This window comes from Apium graveolens, chromosome 10 (assembly GCF_009905375.1).
Source record: "Apium graveolens cultivar Ventura chromosome 10, ASM990537v1, whole genome shotgun sequence".
In the NCBI taxonomy this organism is placed as follows: Eukaryota; Viridiplantae; Streptophyta; class Magnoliopsida; order Apiales; family Apiaceae; genus Apium; species Apium graveolens.
The window spans coordinates 16,765,691-16,775,494 of NC_133656.1; the positions used below are offsets into that span (position 1 = coordinate 16,765,691).

At 35.7% G+C, this 9,804-nt stretch overlaps 1 non-coding gene across 1 annotated transcript; it reads left to right on the forward strand.

The window, feature by feature from the left end:
* The first annotated feature begins 9,452 nt into the window (after positions 1-9,452).
* Positions 9,453-9,559, forward strand: LOC141694013 (small nucleolar RNA R71). Its single transcript, XR_012563346.1, has one exon. It is a non-coding gene; the product is annotated as a small nucleolar RNA R71 (small nucleolar RNA).
* The last annotated feature ends 245 nt before the right edge of the window (positions 9,560-9,804 follow it).

A 9,804-nucleotide genomic window follows, 5' to 3' on the forward strand; every position in this document is an offset into this window, starting at 1 on the left:
ATCCTAGGGGAATGCATAAAGGTTGGCATTTCGCCCTTAATAGGGACAGCATGAGTTTTGACAGTATGAATTGGAAAGGATTAAGGTAACAACAACCTTTAAGGATCAGTGGAGAAATTTTTCAGAAGTGTATAGACAATGGTTCTAGTATTAGTAAATGATATTTTGATATGCCCCTTATCTAGGGAATACAGGAGGAATGATTTAAGGATAACCTTAGAGGTTTTATAAGGAGAAAGGTAATATTCGAATTTCTCAAGAATAGAAATTTGATAAAGGAAATGTGACGTAATTATAATAATGCCAGGTGGGGCACGTGTTGAACCATAAGAAAGTATAGATTGACCCAATAAGGGTCGAGATTGGTGAAATCAAGAAGGACCCAATATAAGAAACATCCTAAGTATGATCAAGAGTCAGTCATGACAATGTTAACCTCTAAAAGACCGAGGCAATAACTTATGGAAAAATGGTGATATACTTTTTTTCACCAAAGCGTACGGAAGAGCATTTTCACACAAGCAGTGATTGGAAATGAGGTAGAAAATTTAGTTGAAGATCATTTAAAAGACATTGATTGTAAGGAAATTTTAATATCAGGAAAGGCCAAAGAGGTGGCCGACACTTTAAGTGTAAGAGGACAATTATAGGCGCTCATTCCAGAGGAATACAGTGATAATGGTTAAAGCCGTGAAGGTTGTATTATGGTGTGGAAGATTGACATTCCTTCTGATGATTGTGCGATACTCAACCATAATAGTAGTTTGGTAAAGGTTTAATTCATGTAAATCGCCGTGAGAGGGCTATCTATCTTAGAAGGTACTATCTTGAGAATAAGCCAGGACCATATTTCAAAAGGACTAAACGAACTTTTGAGTTAAGTCTTCTATCGAAGGCATATGATTAAGAATGGTATTAACCTACTATCGTTGCTTTGATTGAAACTCTTCTGCAATTTTATCTGCTTCATGTCATGTATGTACATCAGGATCTAGAGTGTTCTTCATGAATCATGAATGGTAATTATGTTACCTCCTCAGAAGAATCCGATACGGCAGGTATGGACTCCGTATGGTTAGCTATTAAGACTTCATGGAAAACGAACGACTACAGTAGGTCAACGGTGGACCATAGTAATGCGGGAATGATTCTATGAGTAATGAGCTGATTACTAACAACCGTGAGAGTTGTATTGGAATGGATGTTGAGATTGAGTACCACTAATCGGGTCGTGGTGGTGTATAAGTTATCAACGATAGACTAATTAAGTAGATTATCTACCTATTGAATACTTATTCCTTCTTATCAATAGAGAGTCGTATTACTATACGAGGAAGGTTGCGGTGCAAGCATATGATTCTAGTAACAATGATGTCCAGAATGAGATCCCAGATTCGATTTTCGATGTCGACGGAGTTTCAAAGGTGATCGAGTATAAGCTCGAGGAAGAGCATGGGTCCATAGAATGATGGACAGAATAGAAAAAATATTTAGGCATGTGAAATGCGATGCTATTATAATTGATATTGATTTATATACATATATGTTTTCTTCTCCTATGATAAACCTCTATAGTTCAGAGGTAGATTTCAAGCCAGATATTTTATGGCAGTATATTTTATATATATACAATTCTCTTCAATTCATTCTTTTCTCTCATTTTCATTTTGTATAAGCTGAGAAGAACAACCCTTCCAGAAGGGGTGGTATTGCCGAATGACTATCTATTTGTGTGATAAAAGCCTAGTAGGATACCATCTATTGTTTAATTGCTTGTCAAGTACTAAAGGCTGGCCACCTTCTGTACTAACGATGCAATAGAACAAGTGTTCATGATCATAGTGATCTCTCAATAAATTCTATTACTTCTATACGAAGGACCAAGCTTTTGAAGATGGAGGCAGCTAGAGATGAAGTGGTACCAAGTATGGTGGTATTTTGATTCTAATGCGTTCATGATACTAAGGTTGATGTGGTTATTAAAAGGTTATAGAATGCTAACGAGCAAAAGTATAACCAGTATAATATTAGGAACGGAAGATAGTAGCGATTACGAACTGGAAAAGAATGGATATTGAGAAGCAAAAGCTATAATGCTAGAAGCTATGATGAGATTATGTGCAATAGACTTGAACGAATTTATAAGGATCACGTAACGCGGATTGAGTTTTCTCACGACAATAGATCGTATGTCAGGTATCGAGATATCGCCTTATGAGATCCTTGAGGGAAGACAATGTCGATCTCCCTTATGATATGATGATGTTGCAGAGCGCAAGGTGCTCGGACCAGCAGTGGTCCAAAGGACCAAGGATATAATAGATCTAATCAGAGGACGGCTAGTAGTAGCCCGAGATGGACATAAGAAGTATGTTGATTCGACACGAAAGGACAAAGAATAGGAAGTAGGGGACCTAGTGCTGTTATAGGTATTCCCTTGGAAAGGATGAATGAGGTTCAAAAAGACAGGATAGCTAAGCCTACGAATTGCTGGACCTTTTGAGATACTAAGACGGATTGGGAAGTTAGCTTACGAGCTAGCCTTACCCCCGAACCTACAACAAGTTCATAATGTGTTCCATGTGTCAATGCTAAGGAAGTATCATCGGGATGCCAGACACATAGTGCAGTATGAGGAGGTGGATATGCAACCAGATCTGACTTACGTGGAGAAACCAGTAAAGATTATGGATAAGAAGGAGTAGGTGCTTCGGAACAAAGTGATCAAGCTAGTCAGAGTGATATGGCAGAAAAGTACCCCCATTTGTTTTCTATCTGATTCCGGGACGGAATCCTTTTAAGGAGGGGAGACTGTAATAACCCCAAAAATTTTGAACTTTTTGTAACCCCTATGAATAGTGATTTTGCTGATTATGCTGAATAAGAAAACTTTTCATGCCACACTTTGTAGAGGTTCTTTTATTGTTATTCAGAGATCTTATTAGTACTCTATGTGGTATATAAGTGTATGTAAAGATCGTCAGAATCCAAATTCGAACACTTTGATTTTTCCCAAAAATCCACCAGATACAGAAAGAATTGAGTATAAGGTAATAGGATAAAAAGGATTTAAATTCAAGGATTATAAGAGAGGATCATAAAAGGAATATAATGTATTGAGAAAGGTTGAGGGAACCCAAGTAATAAGATCCCGGGTATGATCCCTCAAACGATAATCGAGAACGAAAGTTAAGCGAACCGTATAACAGATTCGCGATCATTAGCCAAGTAATTAGGAGTTAATCAAAGGGGTTAGTGGAGGATGATGTCATCACACCAACAAGAGGAAGACAAGTGTAACAAGATGACATAAGTAGATGACATAAGCATGACCAAATGGGAAGGGTTGTTTGGTTGATTGTGAGCCATACAATTTTTACCATGGTAAAAGGTTAATTAACAAACAAAAAGGAAGCAACCAAGCAAACACATTCATTTCTCTTCCCCCCATCTCCTTGCTCATGGATTTTTGAATAAAAACAAGAAGAAAAATTTTCAAACCCAAGCTCCACTCAATCATAATTCAAGAGGTTTGTTTCTTTGGATCCTATATTTCATAACTAAGAAGGGCAAGTAGTTTGAGTGCTTGAATCAAAGGTTTTCTATCTCAACAAAACATTTTAGTTTAGGGTGAATAGTAGCTTTCAAGAACAAATTTTTGATTCTTGATTTTATTTATAAGGTCAAGGTAGCTTAAGCATAGATTAAGGTTTCCATGGGCATTCCAAGGATCTTTCATTGATTAAAAGCTTCAAGGAAGGTATAAAACTTCAAACCCTGGTTTTACTTTGAATATTTAGGAGTGGTTTTGATTAATATAGTTCATGAGAAGCATGATGCTTGTATATTTAGAGTTGGGTTGGATTTATAATGAGTTTGGAGTTGTAAATCTTGATTATTGATTAATGAACTTAAGTATAAGCTTTTAGTTCATGATTGAGAGTAGTATAAATTGGAAATCTTGAGATTTTGAGGATGTTGTAGTAGAGTATGGATGGATTTTAGTTGTAGTAATGATTGTGGGTTGATTGTGGATTGATTTGGAGTGGTACAAATTTGGTAATCGCGTAAACATAGCCGTCGTAATGCCCGATTTACCTTAGACTGCTTTTGTTCTTAACATAAGGACCCGTGAACTCACTGTTAGGTTTTGACCATTGCCATGATTAGATATTTCATGTTACGAGCTTCGTTTCGATATGTGATTCGCTTGAATCCGGTGTACGGTTTAGGAGAAACGACCATTTTAAGTAACGGCGTTTCACGACCGAACCATTACCCCTCGCCTTACTTTTAAACTTTGGTTAAGGCCCTAAATTGACTAATTGGGGTATGAAACAATTATGTAAAGTGGGTTAGGCCGTTGGTAGGGTACTCGTGAAAGAATCGTCTAAAAATTTTTAATGGTTAATTTATTAAAAATGGTGGAGCCGAGGGTACTCGAGCGACTTAAGTGAATCGTTAAGCGCAAAAGTGAACGTTAGGGTCTAAATGGTTAAAGTATAGATTGTTAAGCGACTTTGGTTTAATTCTAACTTATATGATGTTTATAGGTTACCAGACTCGTCCCAGGCCTTTTATCACCCCTAGTCGCTCAGGCAAGTTTTCTACCCGTTATACTGTTGTTGTGATGTACATATGTATATACATTATCTTGTGATAAGTGCATGATTATTATTAGCAAAGTCTTGCGATATATTGTAGCATGTGATATGATATTTATATGCATGCCTGTTTCGTAATCTTGATATCTAATTGTTGATTCAAATACTTATAAGTTGCATAATACCTATGCTAGAGATAAGTAGTAGTTGCGTATACCCTTAGTATAGGGGACCCAAAGGTGAACACTTTCTAAACCGGGAGGCGATGTTCCCGAGTATATTATATATATATATATATATATATATATATATATATATATATATTTATATATATATAAATAGTTTTCAAAACTATTATTCGAATAAGGTTTATTCGATAACTTTATTTTACTTAATGAATATCATTTTGAATATTCATTCGAGGACTTATGACTCCGCTTATTTTATATAATGAATATTATTTTGAATATTCATTCGAGGACTTATGACTCCGCTTATTTTATTTAATGAATATTATTTTGAATATTCATTCGAGGACTTATGATTCCGCTTATTTTATTAAATAATATTCTTTATTTTATTAAAGAATAATGTTTCGATAATCAAACTTATTTTCGATTATTCAAATAAAGATCGTACTTTCGTATAAGTATATCTTTGGTTATTTATTATTCATTTCAAGTATGAGTTTTAAAAAATTCTACTTCAATTATTTTTATAAAGATTATCCTTTATGGGAATGTTATTTAAATAATAATATTCAGATATTTTCTAATATATCGGGACTGATTTATTTCATTAAATCAGCATTACTCCAGACATTCTTAAAATTGTTTTCGAATCTTCAAAATGATTTTTAAAAGTTTGAGCGGATTCCAAAAATCATTTTTTATATTTAAGATCCTCCTTTCGAAGGGGATTTAAATACTCGCTCAAAACCTGAGGGATCCAGCTGTGTGGTATATTTTATATTCGCAACAAGGTTGTTGTTTGGATAAAAGAGTTTTTGATTACTTACCCAACACTCGGGAAGTAAAATTCTTGGAACAAGTTAATCCATTAACAGGCACCGCCTGGGAAATATCGGTGAGTTTTCCTTTCCAACTAGATACGACTTCTTGGGGGAGCCGTATCAACAAGTTTCTACTTGGGGAAAGGGGGGACGAGCTTTACATTTCAGAGTCATGGATTTCATCTGAACTAGGAGTGGCGTAAGTGGTCGAGTGGCGCCGGCCCAGCCTCATTATATTGGCCCAAATGGTCTGGAAGTTCCGCTAAGATGGTCCATTCCTTAGGAGTCCAGGGTTCGGTTGACAAGTAAATCCGACTGTTCTCCTCTACATGTAGAAAATGGTGGGGTTGCACTACTGTGACTGATCATCGTAAGTGGTCTTCCTGGCGCGGCAAACTCCCGTAATGAGTTCATCATCCAATTGGATATTTCAGCAACACTACCCAGAGCCCTTCGATAGAAAGGCTACGGCTGGGTGATTGTTGAGTGTTGGCGGGGTCGAGTTTTTAAATTGATGTTTTCATCAAATGAAGTATCTCGTAACTTCATTTCATTTTGATGATATTCCAAAGATTGATTCTATACAAGTTTTGTGTTGTAGCTTCATCTATGGGATGAACTAATTATAACTTGAACGGTGGTAGTTCAAGTAGTATTCGGAAAAGGTATAAGTACATTCGAGTATCTTGTAACTTCATCTTTTCAACTTATATCTAGTAAATGATTATCTTATGCATGATAAAGATTTTCAGAAAAACGTTGAGACAAAGTTAGATATATGAGATCACCTTGCAACGATAATTTTATACAGTTATAAACTGGAACTCTGTGTACATTATACATGTCAGAGGATTTCAAAGATTTTGAGTAGTATGTATGTATATATACTGAATATTTTATGACTTATCGCGTTAAGATATCAACTTGGTTCAATTCTTCTTGAACAAGACTTTCATGAGTACTATGAGAAAGCTCATATATTGTTAATTATTATACATATTATTTTGGTGGGCTTGTTGTTCACCCTTGCTTTCTTCTTTCATCACACAACAACAGATAGACAGGATGAACGGGACCAAGCTCACAATTCGTTAGCGGATAGGAAACATTCCCCAGTTTCCTGTAGGCATTGATGTCGTTGTAGCTGAGGTAGGATCTACCAATAGGCTGGGCTTTCAACTTTTGATATACAAGAATTATGTATATTTATGAATTGTAATAATGGCAAAGAATATGTAAATATTTCAGAAACCCTTTTTAAGGTGAAATGGTTTATAATTGTGGAATAAAATGACTTGTGTTATTTTCGTATTCATCTTTAAGACTATAACTTGTGGTGTGTGTGTGTATATTGTGGGGTCACAGTAAACAGTATTTGGTTGTTTATTAAGATTAAGTGTTAATAAGGGAAATGGAACTCGTGACAACTCGGATCCCCGACCCCGAATTTGGGGGTGTTACACTTTATATATTACCAAGATTACAAAGTCAAAAGACAGGATCATTATAAAAACTATCAGGTGTAATGCTTTGCTACTTTGTTCTCTATTACCCAGTTAATAGGCTTCCTCATTCCATTTGCATACACCTCGACGCATGTGACTATGCTGTCACAGTTAACTGATATTTGAATTCTTTATCCGTTGAGTACATGATCATCCGTCGAGTTTATGATCATCCGTTGATGGCTTTATTGATCATCCGTCGACTGTTATATTGAACATCAATTGATAGCCATTTGATCATCCGTCGATGGCTTTGTCAATCATCCGTCGGTAGCTATTTTGGCACTTGACTTCATTTCATTTATGTAGAATTATAAGACATCATTTATGTACAATTAATCAACCTATTCTGCATATCTAGTTAAAGTCAATCATGACTTATATGCTACTACAGAATCTATACAAAGGTGTATGCAGAAATGTGCTACAGACTCATTATTATATAAGCTACTCACTCGATGGATAATAAGTCATCATCCGTCGGGACTATAATGAGTTATCCGTCGGGACTATAATTCTTATCCGTCGAGTGCTATATTATTTCACTAAGTAAAATCTACTTAGGTGTTTTGTTCATGTAATCATCAAGTACACAACATATGCACAACAGAGAGATCTAAGGAACTTGAGGTTAGAGTCTTTTGTTTTATAGACTCTTCGATGTAGTTTTAGAGCATTCAGCAGTTTCTGAAACCTACTAAAAATATCAGTCAGTGACTCACTTTCTTCACAGTAAAAGTGCTCATATTGCTGAATCAAGAGTTGTATCTTATTCTCCCTTACTTGCTCAGTATCATCACAAATAATCAGTATTGTGTCCCAAACCTTTTTGGTTATTTTACAGTTAATGATGTTATCAAACATATCACCACCAACACCATTAAACAGTATGTCCATGGCCTTCTTATCTTTCCTGACTTGTTCAATGTCTGGATCAGACCATTCATGCCTAGGTTTTGGAACTGATGGTTCATTCCCTGTAACAGCTCTCATAGGGACATAAGGACCTCTTTCAATGCAATCCACATAAGCTTCATCTTGAGAAAGAAGATTTAGGTGCATCTTCACCTTCCAGTGGTGATAGTTGTCTTTATCCAGAAATGGAATTTTAACTCCAACATCCTTCTTGTTCATCTTGTTGATTGTTTTGATCCTTACACTCTTTGTACTTCAAAAGCTTGCTCTGATACCAATTGTTATTCTCTAATAATACAACAATAATTACGGGGGGGGGTTGAATGTAATTATGGCTTCTTTTTGAGATTTTAAAAACTGTTCTAACTTAATATATATAACACTGTTTGATTTGCAAAAATGCGGAATAGAAGAATAGTAGAAATCAAAACACTAAGTAATAAAACACAAGTTTTAAAACTTTCTGGTGGATTTGAAAGTATCCACCAGATATATATATATATATTATATTATATTGAGAACTCTGTGAAGCTTTGAATAGCTCACAGCTGCTTTACAAGTTGAACTAGCAAATTACAGAGAAATTCTTACAAATATAGCCTTATTTGTTTCTCTAAAAATAAACTTGCTTAGTGAATTGCTCTACTTGCTACACTTGGTTTATATATCACCAAGTTTATATGACAGTAAGACAAGATAATAAAACAAAACTATATCTAGTCTAACTCCATGCTACTTCATTACTCTATTCCAGCATCTTTGAATATCCTCACATTTGCATGGAAATGGTAATGCTTCTTTGTTCTTAAAATCCTGCTTAACAGGCTGCCACATTCCTTTTGTAAACACCCGAAACATGTGACTGTGTTGTCACTATCAACAGCTATTTTGAATATGATCATCCGTCGGGATTAAGTTGAACATCTGTCGGGAATATGTTGATCATCCGTCGGGAGCCGTATAGATCATCCGTCGGGAGTCTATCTGACACTTGACTCTATTTCACTTATACAGAATTACAAGACATCTCATATTTACAATTAGCCAACCTATTCTGCATATCTATCTAGTAGTCAACATTTCTTAGAGAATCTTTTAGAATCTACTAGACTGAAATATGTTGTTTACAAAAATATGCTACAGTACTTATTTGTTACATAAGCTACACTCTCGATGGATGTCAAATTATCATCCGTCGGGACTATAAAGTTCATCCGTCGGGACTATATAAGAACATCTGTCGAGAGCTACAAAATTCATCGATTTAAATCTACTAAGGTGTTTTGCTTAACTTATCATCCAGTCCACCACATATTCCTAACAACCTATAATGCTCCACCTGATGCTGCATCGAGCATGAGTCTTGACTGTGCTCCCAAACCATTATAGAAGCAATTGATGATCATCCAATCAGGCATTCCATGATGAGGACACTTCCTAAGAATCTCCTTGTAGCGCTCCCAAGTTTCATATATAGATTCTCCCGATTGATGAGCAAATTAAGTAAGAGCATTCCTCATTGCAGCTGTCTTCGCCGTAAGGAAGAATTTAGTAAGAACCTCTGGTAGGAAGTGTAACCAGCACTTAGCTTTATCCCTCAGAGAAAAAGAGAAAAGTCTCAGCTTCACAACATCTTCAAAAATATTATTGAACTTGAAGGTGTCGCAAATCTCGATGAAATCCCTAATGTGCATATTGGGATCTTCCGTTGGAGAACCCCCAAACTGGACTGAAATTTGTACCCATTGAATTAGGCCAGGCTTGATCT